The sequence below is a fragment of the Erpetoichthys calabaricus genome, chromosome 3 (assembly GCF_900747795.2).
Source record: "Erpetoichthys calabaricus chromosome 3, fErpCal1.3, whole genome shotgun sequence".
Lineage (NCBI taxonomy): Eukaryota > Metazoa > Chordata > Cladistia > Polypteriformes > Polypteridae > Erpetoichthys > Erpetoichthys calabaricus.
Window position 1 is genome coordinate 258,800,283 of NC_041396.2, and position 24,227 is coordinate 258,824,509.

Sequence of the window (24,227 nt, forward strand, 5' to 3'; positions counted from 1 at the left end):
TTGATTCAGCAAATTACAGTATATTGTAGGATTGTGCAGAAAAATAAAAAATATGGCATTATGGGTTCACGGACTGGGCAGGGCTACAGGACAAGATGAAGAAGGATCTGACTGTACCCAGCAAGACTCCTAGACACTTCCATTTAAATACACAGCCACTTCCCCTGAAAAGGCAATATACTTTGACTTTATATCTGTTACTGAGTAATTGATGCACTTTTCAAAAAAAATTTGCCAACTTCTCACAAAGAGTTTATTTTTTGTTCTCCATGTATTATGATAAAAAATAATTTTTTACACTCATTCAACAAGAGGATGTTTCCTAGTAATAGCGTTAGTAATATGTAATAGTCATAAATTGTTGCCTGTGGCATTGAGTATTGTCTGTTGGATTTGTAAAGCAACATACATCAGGAGAGTTAATTAATTACGTTATATTTTTTGGTTTAGATAGATAGATATATAAGCTGCTTTGGTCTTTTGCATTTATTTGTGTGATGATAAGTAGTTTTTGATAATAAATAGTTCTTTGCTTCAAGCAGGTATATTTTATGTTATGTACAGCAAGTTCTTTGTCATACAAATACCTCAGAAAAACAAAAGGTTTGTTTCCTGATATAGAAACCTTTTCTGCTTTGAAGTGGACATAGTGTTTGTACATTAATCTTACATCGTCAAGATATTTCAGTAGCTATATTAATAATAAATTAGTCTTTGCGCAAATTAATAGAAATGGTAAAATTACAGAGATCTTTCTCTGTAGAACTTTTTGATAGTTAATGTTAGGATTATGTAACACCCAGGGTAGCAGCAAATATGTGATAAGTTCATAAATTTAGAGGATAAAATATTTCAGAGTAAAAAATATAATGAATATCAGCATTTTAATTGTCAGTGTCTTTAATTATGTGTTTATGAAAGTTGTTCTACTGATATTCCTGTTGTGATATTGAGTTTATGATGTATAGCTAAGGTGCACAAGTGAGTGTGTGGGAGACAGGTGCATCTAAATTGAGAAGGAGGAGCTCACCCAATGTATAAGGACAGTAATTATTCAGTAATACAACTCTTAACGCAGGAGAGTTAACAGTTCAAAAGGTGTCTATGTATTACTCCAGGGGTGGGCAAAGTCATTCCTGGAGGGCTGCAGTGGCCGCGGGTTTTTGTTCTAACCCAGTTGCTTAATTAGAAAACAATCCTTGCCAATAATTACATTTCATGGCTTGTTAGTACTTTAACTCTGCTATGTCAAGTCATTCTCATATCCTAGATTTTTTTTCCCATTCTAAGGATATCATGCAAATACTTTGAAGTGTAAAACAGATGGGTAATTCTCAATCCTTCACTTTTTTCTCTTCTCTTTCCTTTGAAGTATTTAATTAAACCAAATAGTGCACGATAAATACACGTGTAAAGGGTAACAAGCAAAATGGATAACTGCTGGTTTCTTTTGTCATTTGCATCTTATTGATAATAAGGAGCAATTAAAAACCGAGAATACAGTTGTTTAAGACTTAATAAGCAGTAAGGGTTCAAAATCTTAATGAGGGAGATAACTAAAATGAAGCAGAAGTGGTTCTAGAGCAATAAGTGCTTCGTATTAAGCAATTGGGTTGGAGCAAAAACCTGCAGCCACTGCGGCCCTCCAGGAATGACTTTGCCCACCCCTGTATTACCCTATTATTGAACATGAAAGTAGAAGATATAAATTAACAACTATAAACTAAAGTTAAAATCAAAGTGGTTTTCAGGATACATTTCTCAGTCCAGAGACTTCTTTTTCAAGATGTGCATAACCCTTTGCAGGGAGCACTTAGATTTGACTCTTTCTTTCAAGTTACTAGTTGCACATTTGGTATGAAAAATACAATGTATTTCATTAGATGTTTATAACATAATGCAATACAAAATGCGTTGTAAATAATAGTGCACTTGAAAAGTTGATTGTTTGAGGCAAGATATCATCAACTTTCTCAATTGAAATTCTGACCATTTTCAATTAAACATATAATCAACAAAATATTGACTTTGAAACTGCCTCTGAGATTTAATTGATATACTCAGATAATTCAAATAAAAAGTAAAAAACGTTTTCTCAGTTTCTGAAGCAAGGGAGAAGAAAACATTTTAAAATACTGTACATTGCATTTACTTTTGTTAAAAGTGTCGACTGTAAAGAGAAATGCTTCAAAGTTGAAAAGATACTAAAATGAAATTGTTCTATCTTAATTTACCGTAAGTGGTCAGTTGATTATAAGAGTAGAATTAGAGAAATATTTACTTAACTAGCTGTTAGACTATTCTAGGAGTGGCTTCAGGGTTTTGTTCCAACCCAAGTTGCTTAATTAGAAGCCAGTCCTCACCACTAACAGATCTTAATTAATTTCTTGGCTTGTCAATGTTTTAACTCTACTATGTCAGTTCATTCTTAAATCATAGATTTTATTTCCTGTCTAGTGATACATGTAACATCCAAGTGATTTGAAGCATAAAAACGGATGAATAACTTTCAGGTCTTTACTTTCTCTTCAGTTTCCTTCTTAGTATGTAATTAAACCAAATAGTGAATGATGAATATACATAGGTGGAAATGGAGACAAGCTGGATGTAGAACAGCTAGTTCCTTTATCATTTGCATCTTATAATTTGCTAATAAGAAGCAGTTAAAACAATGAATACAGCTGTTTAAGACTAAAATAAGCAAATAAGGGTTCAAAATCTTAATAAGCAAGACAACTAAAATGAACCAGAAAAATGTCATTTGAGCAACAAGTGCTTCATCAGCATGAATGATTTCTCATGATGCAATTAAAAACATGAAGCCACTGCAGCCCTCCAGGACCAACATTGCTCAGCCCTGATTTAAACGATCTGAGTCTTAAATAGAAAATAAATTAAATGAAGTTAATTAGCAGCAAAAACTAGTCACTAGGTAAAAATGATGTGAAATTCAAACATCTACAGCAGGATTTTACTGGTTTTAGATTAGGATGGAAAGGAGCTGAACTACCTGAGCTTTGTTTAGTGCATATCTGCTAAACCAAATTGTGTCTAAGAGAGAAGCAATACATCCTTCCTGCTAGCATTAAGCAAAAAAAAGAAAAAAATAGAAGTTTGTGTTGAGCTTTTATGTGAAGACTCTTGTCCCTATGACCCTGTGGCTAGTTAAAGATTTGTGCAGCTTTCTGAATATTTTGTTGGCAGAGCTGATAAACATGGCAGATTTGATATCCACATGTGAATAATGCTTCTAATTGCAGTGCATGTTACAATGTAACCATGCACATTTTAAACCACAGCAGCTCTTAAATGAAGATGTTACTGTACATCTGCCTTCATTATGAACACAGTTTTGCTTCATGGAGCACATTTGCCATATCAACCCCAAGTAAACAAAAGTGAAACTTTGCGTCTCACACCAAATGTCATTTTAGAAAATGAAAACGTGTTCATCTCAAAAACACATGCCTACATTACTAATTATAATTTTACGATGACTTACCCCAAGTGATTTTCCTATATATCAAAAAGTCATTTTTTTCCAACAATCCGTCTAAAGCAGCCTCGAAACGTTGCTGTTTTTTTCAGGTAGCCTAACACACAATCCTTTATAAAGTCTAAGCAACTGATGTTTGTCTCTGTCCTTTTCATTAAAACAAAAAATGTTTTATTATTTGTGTATGTTGGGGAATTTGACCAAGTTCATTAGAAAACAGTGCATTGTGGAGAAAACAGTATAAAGTATCTATGAGTAAGTAATTAAAAAAACAGTTACACACATAGTTGAAATGTGTGTATGACATACATACGAGGAGCTGCATTGGCAGTCACTGTCTCTCCATAACATTATTTGCAAATCTTACTTATGTTGAAGGCTTAAATCATGACATTCCCAGTGTAACCAGTGTAGCCCACCTTGATGCTGGTGTTAGCATTCTTGTGTGACGTTTAAATCAAATTTCATTTGCACTTTGCAGTTGGTGTGTTTTTATTAGTATGTTAGTGACTAAAAAACTGACAGATGTCGCAGTTTCAGTTGTAGTCGTGTTTATTAAAGTACTTCGGACTTAAGTGTAGCAGTCAGGTACAACAAGAATTTTACGACTCGGACTCCTCGACTCTGATTCTGAAGCCCTGGTTAATAGCATGCCTGAACATATGCTGTTAGCTTGGTCCATTTTTCATTCCAGAGAAAAAAAGCAGAGAAAGAATTAAAATAGTTGAAAACAGTATCAAGTTTGATTGCTCTTGAAGACCTCCCATTCACTAAATGTATTTCTTAAATTGTGGTAATGAAAAAATGGGGTGAATATATCAAAGACATTAGAAAATGAGACAGTTTGTGCTGAATTTATCAGATGCAAGGCAAATTAACCAAAAGGAAATAGACTGGAAGAGCTGCAGAAGAGCAACTACATACTGTAGCCATAACAGATTGCAGGGCAGACATGTCAGAAAGAAGGAACATGATTTCATAAAGGAGACACCTTCCTGCAGGTATAGCAGTGAACCTCAGCTGTCAGAGGACAGGTATAATGGAGTAGTGCAAGAATCAGTCGGTTAAAAAGGAAGACAGATAGATTGAGAGGTACAGACCAGTGGACAAGTATTTTTATATTATGGTAATATGAGCTATTTTGAGTCTACTTCAGAGATTTAAAAAGTCAGTTGGTTCCTAAATGTTTAGTTTTATGATTTTTTTTAAAATCTAGAGTTCTGTCATATTGTTTGCATCAATACTCCTCATTATTCTCATGTTTATCTATTGGGTGAATTTTAATAATGGCTGTGGTTCCTAAATTAATGCGAACAATACAGTGGTTTTTCCTAGTAAATTCTTTTGGAAGTTGTCTGGACTAGATCAGTTTTTTTGCTAAAAGTTGCTGAAAAGTTGAAATACCTTAAGTTGCTGTTGCGAGAAAATTTAAATTACCTTGGATTTATAAAAGCCATGTATTAAAAAGACATCTTAATGAAGAGCTAGAGCAGATCATGGCATGATAGCACCACAAAACCTGAGCCACAAATATTTAATTTTGTCCAAAATCCTCCCTGTTATTGTTTGTCCTATGGTTCAGGCAACTTCAGTGAGTTCACTCTTGACAGTATAGTACTATTTTACAAAGTACAAAGATGCATATTTAGCTTCCCTGTGCATCATAATAATTAATTCCAGCCTCCTTGAAATTGTACAGTATTTCATTTAAGGGAATCACTCAGTAATAAAACATTTAGAGTTTTATGTCTACTGTACCTAATGTGTATGTCTCCTTGGATCAGCTCTGTATTAAATATAATCTTCCAGCAACATACTACTTTTAAATAAACAAGCTAGAAACTTTATCAATAGTAGTGTGCTCTACTTCCCTCGTCCCCAATCAGTATCTGTCCCTAAAGCATTATCAGCTAGTTTCAATGAAGTATTTCATCAATTACGTATATGTTAAGGAGTTCACTCCTTGGCAATCTTAGGAATGGGAAATGGGTCTTTTATTTAAAACTTAGGATGAGAAATGGTATTCAGCTATAAATGAAGTGTGTCCAAAGCTTGTCCTAATTCAGGTAAAACTGTACAAAGTCTAGGTCAAATGTTCTGAGAATGCTCTACACTTTTCTGTTAAAATATTTGCATTTCTCTCAGACAGCCTTGTATCTAAAATTAATTTCAATCAGCAGTATTTGGAGTAATACCTTATGAGGTAACCCTACATAGTTAAGAAACTATTGTAATATACTATGCTACACTACTCATATAAAGCCTTATTTTTCTTAATTGCTGGAACATTCGTAACCCATGCCCAAGTGGAAACTGAATGGCAAAATGGTTTTATGTTCGCTTGTGAATCTGTTTCAAACCTAGTTTTGTTAAACTTGACTTGCTTGTATGGATTGTTGTTTGATTCTAATAAAATGTAAAAAAAAAAAAAAAAGAAAGAAATTCAAAAGTAAGCAAGCAAGGTCTATGTGCCTCTTATATGGGGAACCACTTCATACTGGACAATATGACAATAGTCATTTTATTCTTGTACCAAGGTAGTGGATTCGGGGTTGTGTTCTGTTTTGTTGGAATTTTTTTGGAACATGTTTGTAATATTGTATTGATTGTATTTTGACTGCCTTAGTTACATTTTCTTGAACTATGTAATGTGTTTCCTTAAATAAAAAATAGTACCAATTACAGTATCTCAACAACTGCAGCAGTGGTTGTCTCATTGTTATATGGCCTTGTTGAAAGTTTTCCCAATAGTGAAAGTTGTATGTAAGAAGCAACAATCAGAGAAGCTGCAAGAATTCATGGGAGGTTGTAAAAAATGGAAATAAGTACAGCACGTAACACAGAAAGTAGCCTGGTTTTTTAGGACTTACGGAAAAGTTGCATTTGTACAATACACAAGGTGGTTAGTGTGAACATAGCATAGGTTGCCCACTAAGAAAAAGGCTTCTTGTGTGGGGAAAAGGATTGGTAAGAGACTGACTAAGAGAGACTACTTTTTAATAAAATGTATTACCATAAACCCATCAATGGATGTTTTATTGTTATCTGTGGTGCAATGTTGGAGGCTTCATGCACAGAATTCACACTATACCATGTGGAAATGAAAAAGTTTTGAACAATGAAGCTCACACTTATTTTTTTATTTATTTTGAATCTTCTGTGAGGAAAACCGTAAACTGGGACAAAGTAGGTCTGAAATGAATTGATGCTTCAGGTTTTTGCACCACCAATGAAACAACACATTTTTACCTCAAAAATAGAAAAGAGAATAAAGATGGTGTGTATGTGAATTTTCACCTGATAACTATATGAAACTAGCTGGTTCTTTGGCTATGCTGAATTTTCAGCAAATGTGCTTGACAAGGAAAATGCTTACTTCCTTTAGCATTCATTACCTTTACAAAATAACCCAGACTATTTTAAAAAATGACTTTATTATTACTAATCCTCATCAGTATTTCATGGATTTTTTTTATTTTTAGTACTTTTCTTGGTGATTAGTAATTAGCTCATGTGCACGGTGTGTCTCCAAATTCTTCACAATGGTAAAGGTTACTTTCACATGCTCAGGTTTTCTCCAGCAATTCAAAAGTTTGCATAGTGTAATAGGCCTTGTATGAATGTAGATGATCTCTTTTAATGTTTGTTCTGGCCTTGTGCACTGTGCTGTCAAGTATTTACATCGTTAAGTAAATCATCACTTTATCAAAAAAAATCACAGATTTAAATGCCCCACCCCCTATGTTTCTTATAATGTGGTACAATGAGTTCTTCAACAGAAGCACAGGAAAACATTCTGAGAAGGTAAGGTGTAATGAGTTTTCAGTTAGGGTGGTGGATCGTCACATTTTGGGGACTTTTATTATTTTTATAGCATAACATAGCATAATATAATATTTTCCAATCCACCTAATCCAATTCAGAAGTGTTGATGGCTGGAACCTATTCTGACCTATCTTGGGAACAGTAAGATACACTCATGCACAGGATTTGAATTTTTCCTACATGTGTTTGGAGATGTGAGAGGAAAACCAATGTAGACATTAGAAAAATGTGCAAACCCCACACAGAAAGCAACAAGGGTATACAATTGGAACCCAGGATGCTAAATTTAAGAGTCAGCAGTGTTACCTCTACCACTGTGCTATCCATCAATGATATATTTTGAGTTTAAAGTTCAATGCTAATAATTAATTTGCCTTTGATGTAATTTCATTTTTATACATACACACACAATATCTCTCTCTCCCCCCTGAGAGAGCTAAGTGACTCTTCTGCTGAGACACAAATTGGACTTGAGTATCTGTCCTTTAAGACACTGCTGTAATTTTGTTATCTATAGTTCTGTGAAAATATGCAGTATTTGCCACATTGAAAATATTCAATGTAAAAAAAACCACTAATGAGAGGAAATCAGGAAAAGGACATTTTTTCATGACAATGTTCAGATCTTCTTTGACAAAAATGTAATTCCCACATTTCAGCCACTTACTGCTAAAACTTAACTATTGACTTAAAAGTTGAAATCTTGAAAGGTACAACTAGAAAAAAGTGAGTGCTACAGAGTTTTGGCAAATTAATTTTCCACTGAAAGAAAACTTTGTTTTTAACAATATTTGGTTTAGCATACAGTTGTGAATGTGAATTTGTGAAGATGACCGCAATAATGACAAAAGGTCAAAGTTTTGGCACCATCCATAAATTGCTGGCTTTGGGCACCCTATGCTAAAAGGACAGTTTCACCTGTTGACTAATTTCCTAATTGTACTTAATATTACTGGCACCATGGCATTTTAGGTAAATACTATGTACAATCATGTGGTGCAAGGCAGGTTCAATCTCTGGACAGGGCGCTATTCCATCGCAGGGTAAAACACACACACCAGAGCTACTTTAGAGTCACTAGTCTAACTAGCCTGCATGGCTTATGCCTGTGAGAAGAAACTGGAGGACTCCGAGAAAAGCCACGTAGACACGAGAAGAACTCCATAAAGGGAGGATCCAGGATGTGAACCCTGGACCCTGTACTTCAAGGCTAGCAGCAATCCCATTGTGCCACCATGCCACACTATACCTTCTGAAGTAATTGGTAATGCACCAACTTTTTTATCAGAATATTTTAGTAGTCTGTTCAAAGTAACACAACAAAAAAGATGTCTGTTCTATTTACATGTAGATTTTTTTCCACAGAAGAAAATGAAAATCAGATACCTTTCCCTGCTACTTGGTTGACCAACCAATGATGACAACTTCCAAACTTTACTTGCAGCCATCTATTACCTTCTTGCACCTTTCTGCAGTTAGTTTCTCACACTCTTCAACTGAAATGTGTTCTTGCTCTAGAACAGGGGTGTCGAACTCCAGTCCTGGAGGGCCGCAGTGGCTGCAGGTTTTCATTCTAACCATCTTCTTAATTAGTGACCAAGTTTTGCTGCTAATTACTTCTTTTATTTAACTTGTCTCAGGCCCTTTAGTTGTTTCTTTTTCCTTAATTAGCAGCCAAACAATAATGAGACACAAAACGAGACACAAAACAAGCCACCACATCACACAATATCTAAAAATAAAGAAAGGTGATGGTCTCAGTAAGGTTGATCTCTCAACTCACCAAAACACTTTGACGATGTTCTTATAAAAAACAGAAAATCAACAGTTTTGGAAATGTTTGCTGTTGCAGAATGAGAGCCGTAACAAGCCGTGGAATTGAATAAAATGTTTAATTAACAGCAAGCATTGGCTTCTCATTAAGAAACTGGTTGGAGTTTGAAGCCCCAGTTTAAGCTGGTCATCTGTTGGCTCGTTTCACATCTCATTTCTGTTTGGCTGTCATCTAATGAGGAAACAAATCAATTTAGAAGACTGAATCCTCTTTCTAACATGGCTGTTAAAATAAAGGGGAAAAAAGTGAATTAGTAGTGAAAACTGGTCACTGATTAGGAAAAGGGTTAGAATGAAAACCTGCAGCCACTGCGGCCCTCCAGGCCTGGAGTTTGACACCCGTGCTCTAGAATGTTTGCAGGATTCCGTTTTAATAACTGCAGATTCTAGCTACTGTATTTTGAAAGGGTTTCAATTGGATCGAGATCGAGGCTCATTGCTGACAGATTAACACAGTCCATTTTCCCTTTCTAACCATTCTTTTGTGATGTATGTTTTTGATCATTGATTTCCTGGAGGACTCTTTTATATTGAGCATACAGTATATCTAGTTTTTTCACACTGTGGGATATTCTACTCTAAAATGCCGTGATTATCCTCCGATTTCAAGACTCCCTTAGGACATTTCAAGACCTCCAGCAACAGAACCACAACATTATGGAATATCCACCTAATTTAACTATAGATAGATTATCCTTTTCTTTGTATGCTTTTTATGCTATTTTTCATAGCCCATAAACCGACCAGGGTCTGCAATGTCAAAGAGGTCTAATTTGTTGTCATTATTCCACAGAACATTTTCCCAAAATGATTTTGTTTTTCTTAAGTGGATTTGGGCAAAGATCAGCCTTGCATTTTTATGTTTGTCTTTTAACAATCTGGTCCTTCTTAGCCTTTACAAAAAAAATGAGCCCCTCTCAGCTTAGTGTGTGGTATATGGTACAGGTTGAAAGTATCAGCCCTGTTCTGTTTTAAGCTGTTTGGATTTTTAACATGAAATTTCGTCAACAGTTCATGCTTACCTTTGAAGACTTGTTTAATCAATTTTCCCCTTCTCAGTATATACTGGGATGTTTGACAGTTCCATGAGCAATATACTTCTACATATGACCTGATACCTTTTTGCATTTTTATGTTTGGCCATAATCATTTTCTGGTGGTCTCAGACAGCTCTCTCGTCAATTCAGCACTGTCAATTATGAACTAGGAATGAAAGTAACATTTGTTTAAACATTAAAGCCATCATTTATTGTTTAGGTCATTTCATGTGAGTATTGCCAGTTTATTACAGTCAAGACTAATTTAAATACAAAAAAAATCGATTGCTTCTTCCTCGATAGCAAATGTCTTGTGTGTCCAATGGCATATTTTTAACAGTTTGTCCACGCCTGAGAATCGTACTCGTACCTTTTAGGAGGGCAAGCGTATTTTTTAGGAGCAAGCATTATTTTCAGAAGCAAGAATAAATTTCAGAAGCGCAAGCATAATTGACATGTGTGAATTGTAAATTTGACTTAAATTATTACAAGTTGTTTTTGACAGCAATCTTACTCCATATGGTTGTGGTTGGGGGGAGATGCACTGCTCATCTGGGAGGCTAGGAAATTGACCATGCCTGGCCCATGATGATTTGCTGGAGGTGAAATGGCCAGAAAGGTGCAGCCCCTCCTGGCCTTTAGAGGACACATGGCCATAGAAAAATGAATGCATTTATGGAACCATGCCGTCCCTCTTGCAGACCCAGAGCATAAAGGGCAACAGAGGGCTAGGAGATGCAAGAACCAAAGTGCGAGATGGATTTCTAGTATGGTGTCCCTGGAGAAAATCTAGGACTCCAACCCCAGATGTGACCCTAACATGTGTTTTAGTATCACTTTACTACTAGGATTCCACTGTGTTTATAGAGACAGGAAAAACAAGAAACTAACACTATTACATACAGTAAAGCATTGATTTTCACTGTCTCATTACTTCTCCCTCCTCATACCTGTAAATGTGAAATTTATTTCAGAAACCTTAAAAATACCTGTTCTCTATCCTTGCTGGATCCATTCCTGATCTTTATCTGTCTTCCCCTATTCCATCAACACTAGATAATCTGGTTAACTACTATAACTCAGCAGTTCATTCAGCACTAGATTAAACAGCTCCTTTAAAACATAAGGAGGTTTCCTTTATGCGTTCAGCTCTATGGTGTAATTCAGAATTTGTTAGACATTAGTGCAGTATTTGACACTGTCAGATATGACATTCTACTCTCCAGAATGGACAACATTCTGGGAATCTGTGGGATTGCCCTCCAGTGGTTTTAAGTCCTGTCAACTGATAGGCAAGAGTTTGTTAGTTGGCAACAGGAGATCCAGCTCAGCGCCTGTCACACAAGGAGTTGCCCATGGTTTTGCCCTCGGCCCTTTGCTCTTCTGTATCTATATGCTTTCCCTTGGCCATATTATTCATAGCTATGGACTGGGTTATCACATTTATGCAGATGATACTTAACTCTATTTCAGTGTGTAAAGCGATACTTCATTAGAGCTTTCTCAGCTCAAGTTGAAATTAACACCTGGATGGAGGATAACTCTTTAAAATTAAATTGTAACAAAACTGTGCTCCTGCAAACATGCACTAAAGCAAAGCTTAAGACAATGAGCTCCTTTTCAGCCACTCTTCATGGTGATCTAATCAGACCTTCTTCTGATGCAAGGAATCTTGTTGTCTCTTTTGATTCCCCCCCCCCCCCCCCCCTCTTACTCCACCCACATAAACCACAATAAAAAACATTCTTACTTTCACCTCCATAACATATCCCGTGCTCACTCATTCCTCTCTTTTTCTAATGCTGAGAAACTTGTATAAATTGTATAATGTAGATACTGTTTTTGTTAATTTCTCATCTCCTTTGTATATTTTATGATTTAGGAAGGCTGTCATTGAGGACCAAGCATTTTTAGAGAATTCATACTATAGACAGACGTAAAATAATGAAAGTAAAGCTTCTTGATAAAGAATAAATATAGTCTCATACTTTTAATTTTGTCAATTTTAAGTAACCTAAGTCCATTGAAAAATTGAAATGTAATTGGGGGAGAATAGCTATATTCTTTTTAGTTTCACATTATAGAAGTAGTTTATTGTTTTGACTTGAAATATTACATAGTTCTTTTTCTGGCCCTTTCAAAACACAGCATACACCTAACAAAGTAATTTTATGCAAGAATCTATAATTGCTGGAGAGAGAGAAGAAGAGAAAAAATAAGTAACAGCAGGTTGTTATTTCCATTCTAAAAAATACATATTAAATATGTTGCCCATGGGATCAGCCTATTCTTCAGCTCTAATATGGAAAAGGTAGACTGTAATAATAAGTCTTTGGCTTGTATTTAATGCAGAAAATAGAGGAGCATTTTATACCAGTAAGCTGACCATTCTATAATTTAGGGGCTATATAACTAAAGCTACCTAGTAGCTTGTCATTTATTCTTAAAATTTTGTGAAGACCTGTATTTTGAAATTGTATTCTATTCTTTAACATTTTCTGTTAATAAAGGTGCATAAAAATTTGTATGTTAGAAGCAGGGTTGTCAAATTGCCCTAAATGTAACCAGAAGCTGATATAGAGAGTTGTAATGTTACTTTATTTCCTAGTTGTACTAGTGATCCTTACATCAACATTTCTAAATTAAGTGCAGGCTGGAAATGAAAGGATATGAACATTGTGTGAATAAAACATTGCAGTAATTACCGCTGATTGAAATAAACACTTGCATGATTTGTTGTGTATTCTTCATAGATTTTATTTTAAATTGTCCTTTAGTTTTCAGCTGGAAAAGGAGCGCTTGTGTAACCCAGTAATGTGAATAGTAAAGACTGATGGATACTGTAATGATTCCAAGATAAAACAGCACTCATCAGTCAGATATACACAAAAACTACACAGGTTACTTTCAATTCTAAGGTGTTAAATAACACCTCATCTATGATCCATTCAGATGACAATGCTGATATAGTGTATCTAAATAGATATTTGCGATCCTGTCTAACCAAGTTGTAAAGTCTTGTGGTGGCCGGTAAGAAGACATTTCATGAAAGTAACATATTATTCATTCAAGCAAATAAAATTTGCAGATTTTATACAACTAATAACATCAAAACCTAACAAAGCAAGAATTCAGACCCACCCAAGAGAGAGGAAAGCCAAGAGCATAAGGAAAATAAATAAAAAATTAAACAAAAATAAAAAGGGAAATTATAAATTTTGGCCTAAAAGAATGCTTATTGTATTTTTTTAATCAAGTCTTGTCAAGCTTTAGAAATGTTTTTGAAAGATCCTTTAACCAAGAATTTAATTTTTTTTCCAATTTCAAATAATATAGAACTTTTAAAATATTGGTTGGAATTCTTCCAGTTAAGCAGGATAAGTCTATGTGCTAGTAGTGCGGTATATTAGTGTGGTACAATCAATTTGTCCTTCTCCATTTTAAGCCCATCTGCAAGTACACCAAATATAACTATGTGTCAGAAGTGGTTGTGACAAAAAGACTGTCGGATAAGTATTTAAAATGTTTTATGTTAATTTGGTACACTCCCAAAACATGTGGCCTAGTGAGGCTAGAGCTAGATTGTAGTGCTTATAGGTTGGATCATGCCTGGATACATTTTGGACATTTTTTAATAGGATAAGTGTAATGTAAAAATGCCTTTCAGTTAAATTATTGAGTGCTTTGCACATATAATTTTAATGACGACCAATAGTGTGCTGCCTGACAGAACTGGGATGGTATGAAGAGTTATAAAGTATGCGGCAGGTTTGGCTGTAATCTTGGGCCTTTTTTTTTTTTTCCTACATTCATTTGTGGCATGTAAAACATGAGACATCTGACATACATACTTCTGTTTGTGAAGTCCAAAACACCAGAGTTCCTTAATCCTTGTTGCTACGCTTAAATGCATTGTATTTCCAGATGAACAGTTGTTAGTTGATGGCTCTCTTGCACACAGTACCTGCCTCTGCGACTAAAGACAGAATCAAATCTCTTTGATTTTTAACAGACTATGTTGCAGACTAGTTGGACTGAGTTGTTGGGTAATTCATATTTGGCGATTGGTTCAGACTCAACAGGATTAACAGGCTATGACTGAAAATTGCTGGGGTAGTCACGTAATATGACATAGCCTAGCCAATATCCTGCTACCTGCTTTTACTACCTCTGCAGAGTCCAGAAGAGAGCTAGTCATAATGGGTTACTTTGATAAGTCTGTTGGTATCTCCTCTTCAAATGCTATTATCAAACATTATTTCAAATATATTTCCAAAATAAGGGGTCAATATAGACCATAACTATGCTTTTATCAACTATAAATGTTTTATTTTTACATGCTGTGTTGAACATTGATGGCATCCGCAGTATATAATGCTTTATTAGTCCATTCATTTACTCCCCTATCCAACCTTCCATTGATTTAGCGTCCTGCTTAATTCAGTTAAGGCACCTGAAATCTATCTAGGCAACATAGGTTTGCACAGCAGAAGATCACTGTGGACAGGATACAGGTCAGTCATAGGGAACGTGCTTGAGAAGAGCCAATTTAGGTTTGCCAGTAAACCTTACCTACATGGCAGATTATGGAAGAAACACTGCAATATCTGGAAAAAAATAGGCAACTGTGGGATGAATGTACAAACTCCACGATGACAGCGACCTGGGTAGGATTTAAACCAAGTCTCCTGAAACTATGTGGCAGCAGCAGCATTAACCAGTACACCATTGTGCTTCCCATTTGATTCAGACTAATGTTTGTTTTGACCGGGGTCTTTAAAAAAAAAAAAAAAAAAAGCATAGTATGTTGATCTTACAGGAATTTTTATAATGCTTCTTTTTTGCTATAGCAGCTTTATTTATAAATTTAATAGTTCGTTATTTCCTCATTTATCATGTGAGATCTAGTTAGGTTACATCAAGCATAAATCATTGTTGCACATTAAAACTTTGTTGTGAGTTTTAAGTCATTTTGGATTAAATTGCCTGCTTAATAAGTATATAACATAAAACTAACAAAATAGATTTTATTGGACTGTAATAAAATTTGAAACTTAAATTTTATACTAATGACTCATAAGTGGCAAAAGTTTTCAAAAGTTGCATTAACATCTGAATCCTGGAATGCTTACAAACTAAACATATTTTTATTTTGAATAATGTGAACACAGCAAATTGCAAATCCACACTTTATCTGTAAATGATACAGGTGCTTTCGATGGCTAATTTAGTGCATGATACACTGCAGTACTTTCACTATGATTACAATGGTAATAGAGTTCAGTGTTACAAAAAGAATGCTGTGTTAATGTTAAATGCCTAAAGATCATCAATTTCTTATCTAATATTTTTATACTTTAGTACAAAACAGTGCAATGAGTATATTTTTAAAATAACTCTTGCTACTATATTAGGAAATCATATAGTTATGTTGTCCCCTAGAAACAGTTTATTCATCCTTTTTCTATATGGGTGTTTCCTCTATTTGTTTCCTTACACGAACCAGCTTTGAGTGCTAAGTCACTTAACACTTGCTTTGACTTCTGCATTGCTTACGTTATTTGTTAAAGCTGAAGAGTTTTCCAGAGAAAGTATATCTGTTCCAGCAGGTTTGATGCAGTTGCCAAAAATACTGAAGAAAAGTGGGGAAAAAGAAAAGGTTTATAATAAAGAGTTACATTTTTATTATATTATAATTTTATTATATTAGTCGCACCTAGTACAGTTCTGCCTCTGTAAAAGGGTCAGCTTTGTATACTCACTAAGGACACAGTATTATGTCCCTCTTCATGAAGAAGTTCCTCTGTAAGTCATTTTGGAGTAGGCACTCCCTTATGTTCATTACGGGTCTTGTTGCATGACTTCTTTCAATATAACATGTTATGCCATTATTACAACTATTAGCTGTTTTCTGTTGTTATCGGCACATTTCCAATAAGTCCTTACTCCTTACACTGCATTGCTTGGTTTTTAACTTTAAACCAAATGTAAAAACCTAACAGCAAACCAAATGTAAAAATTGAAATCCATAAGAGTAAAAGTCGCACTAAAAGCTGTAATTTCCTGTTGGTAAATATGATTTGAGATCAAGGAGTGTGTTCTTTTTATAAACAGTTTTAATTGCCATAGCACTGTGTTACTTAATAATATTATTACTATAAAATGAGTCTTGTACCCATGTCAGTCCACATAAGAAAGCAGGTGAACCCCTGTCCAACAAATGCAGGTGATTTCATGGTGTGTAGAGTATTTGGTTACATCTCATGTTTGCATGCTTGTTGCAAAGAAGCTTTTTGACTGCTGTACGTGATTTAGGCATCCGTAGCCCAGAAAGCAGTGGTCAAACATATTGCCTAATTATGACTTCATTGCATGTTATGTTTTTATGCACAAAAATATTTATGAAAACAACTTGAACGGTATATTCATGTGAAAAAAAATTAAATTCAAGCAATCATAATTTGCAACAGATAAATTATTTGAAAAAATTAATTCAATGTAAAAACAGGACTAATTTTTTATTTAATTTTATTTATATATATATATCGTATTACTGCGAGAGGAAATTAAAGGTACACAATACAGTGACGCATATTACAGCCACATACAAGCCAGTATTACTGTCAGAGGAGATTAAAGGCATATTACCGATGCGCACACCTGTATTACCGCCAGAGAAAATTAAAGGTATATTACGGACGTACAAGCCAGCGGATGTACAAGACGGTATCCTTCAATAAGGGTGCGCACAAAAAGGCGAGCCTCAAAAGGGCGACCTCAATTGGGCGCAGCAAATAAAGGCGCGTGTAAATAAAGATCTGCACCTTTGGTGCTCTTCACATATTCCAGAGCCATTTGAACTAAATTATCTACGAACGCCTTTATTCGCCGTGCTCAATTGAGGTCGCCCTTTTGAAGCTCGCCTTTTTGTGCGCGCTCTTATTGAATAGAGCCATACAAGACAGTATTACTGTCACAGAAAATTAAAGACACACAATACACGGTGGCAGCCCACGAAGAACGGTCAGCTCAGCAAGTAAACATCAACGAAAGAAAGAAAAATATGACCAACAAAAAGAATGAGGTCAAAGTCCCTTGCCATTTAATATAGACTATTCCCACTAATGTTTATGCTCTACTGTTCTAGCGCCCGTTATTGTAACGGGCTAAATGACTAGTTTTTAAATAATTCAGTGTAAAAAGGAGCAGCACACCCACAGTGAGAGAATGCTAATCTTCCTTATTGTCTGAAAAAAAAAAAAAAAAGATTTTTTTTTTATTAAAAAATAAAAATATTAAAATCCATATTGTCTGTAAATCACCACTTTAGAAATTCCTAGGTTGTGTGATAAAGATAATGTTTTGGCCAAAATAGATACTTTTAAGCACCCTATGCATCTCGTCACCCAAGGATTTACTATTCTCACTGTGAAACATTGTTCAGGAAGCAACTTTCAGCTATAATGGTGTTTCTACTCAGCAGGAACTGGTGCAGTTTTCAGGTTAGATAGGAAACTGGATAGAAAAATATTGGCAGATTCTGGAAGTAAACCTTTATAAGAAAGCTAAAACTTTCTATAAAGTGTATCATCTAACATGACAACAAAACCTTTTGGCATAAAAATAACTGGCACCCAAATACATTTTTATAACTTGTGTTTAATCTTGAAGAGTTCCAGTACACTGATTCTTGACACGGATTTCCCAGGCCTCTGTATTTTTATAGGCTGTTTTGGGTTTTTTTTTTACTCCCACCCACAGATGATCATTCTTAGGTTGTGACTAAGGCTATGCATTTCTTCCTGTGATGTTTTTGCTTTGGTCTTCTATTGGAACTAAAGCCATTGGTGCCTGACCAGAAGTGCTTTCTCAATTAACATTTATGTTATATTAAATCAAATACAAATAGGCATGCTGTAATAAATGTAAAGTAAATTATTAAACAAATCAGAGTTTTAATTGTGATGTGTTTATACATTATTCAGATTATGCTTCAAAATAAAAGTCTTCTAAAATATTTGCCAATTCTCTTAAGTCATATTACCTTTTTATTATTATTTTAGAATCTTCTTAATGAATGTAAATGGAATAAAAACCATAAGCTTGTTAAACATATTGTACAGTAAACAAATAGTATTGTACTGACAAGATTATTATTTTGTACAATTCATGCTGGGTTTACCCCTGTTATTTCCTCTGGGGTGGAACGGCTGACTCAACTTTAACCCTTTAAGTGTCACATAAGATGATGTTCAGGTTCATTACGACTGAAAAGCACTGGGCTGTTGGCAGGATGTGAAAAAACAAAATGCGCAAAAGTAATTTCAGCATTTTTATCAGCTCAGTAAGTACATGTTTGATTGTCACAGTTACATGATGTTGGTCTCGATTATTTAAAATTATTTACCAAATTACTGGATGCACATTAAAAATGATTGTTTGTATTAACCTGTTTTTATTTGTCATGTTTTAAAAACTCAATTTTACTTAATTACTATTTAAAACACAACCTTACTTGATATATTGAAGTTATGTAGCATGTGTTTCTTCACCTGTAATTCTATCAGTTCATATAAAAATTATTTATATATGTGGAGTATGCTAGATGCCACTGAAAAGCATTGGTTACAAAACCAATCTGGGAAGAGATAGAAGTGTTAATATTAATAAGCAGTAATTTTAAATATTGGACATTTTAGAATTCAGGCACTCTGGTCCCACAGTGTAATGCAAGATGCTTTAACATGTTCTGTCTCTAATAATAGTTGAGATGCAGAAGTATATACTGGAGAAACCAAATAAATACAATTTCATTTTTTTTTCTTACTAGGGGAAAATAACTTCTCATTTATAATGAGACGCATCCTATATTCACTCTTGGTATTTTCACAAAAATAATAATATGTTTATAATTTTTGAGCACACACAGATTGTAAGAAAAAATTACCGGTACATATGTTTATGTCCAATTGAAACCCAAAGTGAGAAAATATGCTGTTATATTCGGGTCATTTAGACATAGGAAATGGATTTCTGTATTAGTTAAATATATATTTAATTTAAAATTTTATTTTAATATTTTATTTGGGTTTTGGTTTCCATATACAGTATATGGATTTTCAACCTAGTACTGGGTATGTTACAGTAACTCCAAATTTGTATTTCTCTCTTGTATTTCTCTTGAAAGTGACCAGCAGACATTAATCTGTGATAGGCTGGTAGTTGATTCATAGAAAATGATAAAACACCAAGTACCAATGACTGAAAAAAAGCTGTATAATACTGGACTTGTTGAGCTGTGCTTAGCTCATAATTTGTAAGTACTTTTGTACCACTGGTATTATTTAAAATGTTTCCTAAACCAATGCCTGTGAATCCCACACTTTTTTCCCCCCTGAAAAGAGCGTTGTTCCTTATGATTGACATACAATAGCAGGTCTGTAAATGTAATTTGAGAAAACAGACCAATACAATGTGAATACACAATGTGCAAAAATAAAAGCATAAAATTTACATTTGTGACCATGGGCTTTTTTCTTCTTTTTTTTAATAAACTAGCCTGATGTTTTTTATTTTGTATGTTACTCAATGAAAAATTGATTTGACAAATGTTACAGTAAATTAATAATAGATGATAAACAAGTAAATTTTAAAAAAGTAGAAATACTCCACTTTTAGGGGCTCAACTGCAGTTAAAGTCTCATTAGGCTATGAACAACTGATCTGTAAGGTCTTTGCCTGTATCAGATACTGTATTTACAATAACATTTCATTGCATAAATAATTGCTTGTTAATCTCATTTGTTCCTAAATTTCTAGTGAAGAATTATTAAGTTGTTATATTATTAGTTCTATTATGTAGCAATTAAAATGTAACTATAAAATTTGCATGAATTATGGTTTCTTAGCAACATTAATTATCAATTAGTTTATTTAAAGTAATAAATCTTAATCAAGTTTTATGAACTTTAACAGAATATTTGGTCCTCATAAAAATGATTTATCCAGTAAAATGACAGCTATAATTTTGATTGTTCTTCTAAAGTCTGAGTATGTGTCATGCCTGCTTGTAGGAGACAAATATCTGGTCCTCACCTCTTTAGAGATGGTGCTTATCGACAGCTGATAAGTGCAGTTGATCAATGTTAGAGACAGGTTATGTCACTGTTTCCCCAATAGTGAGATTAAAGGATCATTGTAACCAAAAGTGAAAAAATTGATAAAAGAGAGTATATTTTTCTTTTACTTGAGTATTTCAAAATCAATACAGTATATGCAGCTCATTTATGTAGTTGGTGGCAGACAATGCATGTCTTCTGTGACTATTTTTGTGGTATTGAACAACAGCATAGTCTTTGCTCAACATTATTAACTGCGAGAAACAATAATGTCAAGCAGACTGCTTCTGTACCTCCTGGGTTATATCTAAACTCAAAAGATTTCTTTCATTTATCTGTGGTAGTGTTAGTAATATTTTCAGTTTTTATGTAATATTAAAGGATTTTAAAGGTTTTTATACAGTCAAACTTTTGCTGAGGTAGTATAATCTTTTACTGCAGTCTTTTTCCCGCAGACCACAGCAGAAGTTTTCCACTTTCTGTTTGTGGTTTAATTTTTCTGTTGCATGTTTTTTGAGGCCTTTCCAGTATGTCAAGTCTCGGGGCCACTGTGGCCTCTTTTCCGTGACCCAGTTTTTAACCAATAATCCCTTGAAAGTTTTAAGAATATAATTTATATTTTTTATTGCAGTTCCAGTCTTAATTACAGTACATTGCAAGCTTACCACCTAGTTTTACTCAAATGATGAAACTAATTTTCTAAATGTGTTACAATATGTGTTAAACCTGAAAAAAGTAAAGCTTATTCTGTTGAGATCAGGCTAGCTATTCTGTGAAATTTGGAATGTCGTCTTTGAAACATCTTTTTTTTTATTATCAAAGAGCAACCTTAGACTTTTTTTTCTTTTGCTCTTTGCATAACAAGGTCTCACTTATTGTGTATAATGGAGATGGATGATTAACGTTAAGAAAAGATTAATGCTTATATTACAGTAATTTTTAAACTTGTAAGGATAGTAGAAAAGGAAAAATGAATCCAATATTACCATTGCAAAAAGAGTCAGATGAATAGCATCTAGTAAGTGAAGAGGGTTAAATAATGATTGGTGTCAAGCAGCAAGGTTTTAGAAATTGCTGAAAATTGTTATGTATTTAGAAAGTTACAAAGTTAAAAAAAATGGTTAGTACAGAAATATTAATATTAATTTGAAATCCATTTCTGAATTTAGCAGTGAATCACTTTGCCTTTTGAACTACTGTCTGAAGACCCTGTCGCATTACATAAATTTCCCTGTAGAGAAAAGCCAAGCAAAATGACACCTTTTATTGGCTAACTAAAAAGATTACAATATGCAAGCTTTCGAGGCAACTCAGGCCCCTTCTTCAGGCAAGATGTAAACTTTCCCTGTGAATTTCAGTTGCAGAATTCTTTTACATATATGTATGTATATATGTATGTATATGTGTGTGTGTATATATATATATATATATATATATATATGTATGTTTGCAACTGGACATCCACAAAGGGAGAAAAATGAATCACGTATCATAAAGTAGTTTTTATTCCTGAACTACTTTGATACGTGATTCATTTTTCTCCCTTTGTGGATCTCCAGCTGCAAATATGCAAACCGTATCACAGACCTTCTCTTCCATTCATATACAGTACTGTGCAAAAGTTTTAGGCAGGTGTGAAAAAATGCTATAAACAAAGAATGCTTTCAGAAATGGAAGTGTTAATCATTTATTTTCATCAATCAACAAAATGCAGTGAATGAACAAGAGAAATCTAAATCAAATCAATATTTGGTGTGACCACCCTTTGCCTTCAAAACAGCATCAATTTTTCTAGGTACACTTGCACACAGTTTTTGAAGGAACTTGGCTGGTAGGTTGTTCCAAACATCTTGGAGAACTAACAGATCTTCTGTGGATGTAGGCTTCCTCACATTCTTCTGTCTCTTCATGTAATCCCAGACACACTCGATGATGTTGAGATTAGGGCTCTGTGGGGGCCATACCATCACTTCCAGGACTTGTTCTTCTTTATGCTGAAGATAGTTCTTAATGACTTTGGCTGTATGTTTGGGGTTGTTGTCCTGCTGCAGAATAAATTTGGGGCCAATCATACGCCTCCCTGATGGTATTGCATGATGGATAAGTATCTGCCTGTATTTCTCAGCATTGAGAACACCATTAATCCTGACCAAATCTCCAACTCCATTTGCAGAAATGCAGCCCAAAACGTTCAAGGAACCTCCACCATGCTTCACTGTTGCCTGCAGACACTCATTATTGTTAACAAACTGCCTTCTGCCACAGCCAAATACTTCAAATTTTGACTCATCAGTCCAGAGCACCTGCTGCCATTTTTCTGCACCCTAGTTCCTATGTTTTCGTGCATACTTGAGTCGCTTGGCCTTGTTTCCACGTCGGAGGTATTGCTTTTTGGCTGTAACTCTTCCATGAAGACCACTTCTGGCCAGACTTCTCCGGACAGTAAATGAGTGTACCTGGGTCCCACTGGTTTCTGCCAGTTCTGAGCTGATGGCACTGCTGGACATCTTCCGATTTCGAAGGGTAATAAGCTTGATGTGTCTTTCATCTGCTGCACTAAGTTTCCTTGGCCGACCACTACGTCTACGATCCTCAGTGTTACCCGTTTCTTTGTGCTTCTTCAAAAGAGCTTGAACAGCACATCTTGAAACCCCAGTCTGCTTTGAAATCTTTGTCTGGGAGAGACCTTGCTGATGCAGTATAACTACCTTGTGTCTTGTTACTGTGCTCAGTCTTGCCATGACAATAAACTGTCTTCCACAACCTCACCTTGGTAGCAGAGTTTGTCTGTTCCTCACCCAGTTTTAAGCCTCCTACACAGCTGTTTCTGTTTCAGTTAATGACTGTGTTTCAATCTACGTGTGACATTGATTATTATTAGCACCTGTTTGGTATAATTGGTTGATCATACACCTGACTATAATCCTACAAAATCCTTGACTTTGTGCAAGTGTACCTATAAGAATTGATGCCGGTTTGAAGGTAAAAGGTAGTAACACCAAATATTGATTTGATTTAGGTTTTTCTTTTGTTTTCTCACTTTGCATTTTGTAAATTGATCACAATAAACAATCATTATTTATAGTTCTGAAAGCATTCTTTGTTTACAGCATTTTTTTACACCTGCCTAAAACTTTTGCACAGTACTGTATATGTGCATGTATGTGTATATATATATATATATATATATATATATATATATATATATATATATATATATATATATATATATATGTGTGTGTATATGTATGTGTGTGTGTGTGTGTGTGTGTGTATATATATATATATATATATATATATATATATGTGTGTGTGTGTGTGTGTATATATGTATATAAAATCTTACTCCCTAGCGTAAAAAAGGTCTTGTATATTGTCTTAGCAGTTCTTCATTTATGTATTGTAGAGTGGCAATTTATGGGTAAAGAAAGAGATATATATCTTTTTGAATTATAACAGTTGAATATTAAGATACTTTGCCCTACCACAATTAAAGACTCTATTTTTTTCTTGTTTACAGAAGTTTAAAAACAAAACATTGGCATTGAAGTGTACTCTTGAATATTTTGCAAATTAGTCAATCTCAGTATAGAGGGCTCACTTAATAACTGTGAAATGTTCTTGCTGTGCTTGTCTGCTTGCCATAGGAAGAGCAGACAACATCTTAGCTATCATGTATGTTGTTTTTTTTAATGAAACAGCCAAATCTCAGGAAGGCATTGTACATTAAGTACATTAAAGGTAGATAAAGGGCTCTTCAGTTGATCTTATGTGCAGTATAAATGTTATCCCCCATCTGTGGTAGAAGATCATGGATTTGTGGGAAAGGCAGCATTGCATTTCATGGGAGGATTGAGTAGACTTTATAGAGGTGACAAACCTTTATTCAACAGCAGTGCAGTGGAGCTCTGTTTCAGT

At 34.5% G+C, this 24,227-nt stretch overlaps 1 protein-coding gene across 1 annotated transcript in view; it reads left to right on the forward strand.

Annotated features, from left to right (window-relative positions):
• Positions 1 to 24,227, forward strand: part of ikzf4 (IKAROS family zinc finger 4) — a 118,469-nt gene that overhangs the window by 23,763 nt on the left and 70,479 nt on the right. The gene's annotated exons all lie outside the window — the stretch shown is intronic.